The following is a 1,151-nucleotide window of genomic DNA, read 5'->3' on the forward strand; positions in this document are numbered from 1 at the left end:
ACCTGGTTTACGCAGCAGGCAGTGCGTCACTGTCGCAATCCGCAGGTCTTGAGCCACCTGTGCTGTCTTATTTACTACTTTGTAAGTTAGACAGCACAGGACTTTGTTTGCCCTAGCTGGCTCCACAAAGACTCCAACTCAACATGGTTACCACAACAGTGGCGATCAACTAGCTACTTTGTTTTCAGGTCCCCATGAAAGAAGACGTTTGGCGCACCGTTGCAGTCTTGATGGGCACAAAATGGATTGGTTGTGTGCTGCCTGTTTCGGCCTAGGAAGTATAGTGGATAGTAGTTGTAGTGGCTATTATAAGAATATGAGCATTGGTTGTTCAGTGGTAGAATTCTCGCCTGCCACGCGGGAGGCCTGGCTTCGATTCCCGGCCAATGCAAGAAACCTTTGCTTCGTTGAAATTGTACAAAAGGGCCTTTTATGTGAGCTCATCATGAAATGACTAATACTGTGCTCTTGCTGCCACTTTTCCAGCCGATTCAGCAATGTTGTTTAGCCATCTGACATGGACGAGGTGAGGTGAGGTGATGCAGTACGTTCGAAAAGGAAACAATTCTCCCCATCAGGAAATTGAACCCTAGTCTTCCGCGTGAAAGGCGGGGATACTCACCACTATACTAACGAGGAGGTTATCTGCATCTGTGTCCTTTTGGCAAGACTGAAACTGCAGTGTCAGGTTTGTTATGTAGCAAATTATTGCTTTCATAAATTCAGGAGGAGAAAACAGCCCAAATTTCCTTGCAGTTCCCGTGTCTAAGCTGCTCATCTCGACAGGTAAGACACACTTTGGGCCCTGACACACCGAGCCCACGGTCGTCTGATGCTCAATGTCGGACCGTTGGTGAGCATCTGTCGACCTAGGTTTGGCTATGTGTCTTGCACCGTAGGCGCCAGTCAGCCATTGACGGGCCTTGTCCTTGTACAGGGAAAATAATAAAATTGTGGTTAGGCTGAGCCTTGCAAACACATATAACCCTTACCTGGGAGGGAATAAATCTGGCAGAGTGGTGCACAGAGAAGTACCTCCTGCTCAACATCAGCTGAACCACTGAGGCGACTGTTGATTGTAGAAAGAAGGAGGCAAAAACACAGACCCTGTCTACATCAGTTGAGCTGAGGTGCAGCAGGTGAACAGCTGT

At 48.1% G+C, this 1,151-nt stretch overlaps 1 non-coding gene across 1 annotated transcript; it reads left to right on the forward strand.

Moving 5' to 3' along the window:
• Positions 1 to 320: 320 nt before the first annotated feature.
• trnag-gcc lies at positions 321 to 391 on the forward strand. The gene has a single exon. It is a non-coding gene; the product is annotated as a tRNA-Gly (tRNA).
• Positions 392 to 1,151: the final 760 nt, after the last annotated feature.

Source organism: Plectropomus leopardus, unplaced genomic scaffold, assembly GCF_008729295.1.
Source record: "Plectropomus leopardus isolate mb unplaced genomic scaffold, YSFRI_Pleo_2.0 unplaced_scaffold7756, whole genome shotgun sequence".
NCBI classification, from domain to species: domain Eukaryota; kingdom Metazoa; phylum Chordata; class Actinopteri; order Perciformes; family Serranidae; genus Plectropomus; species Plectropomus leopardus.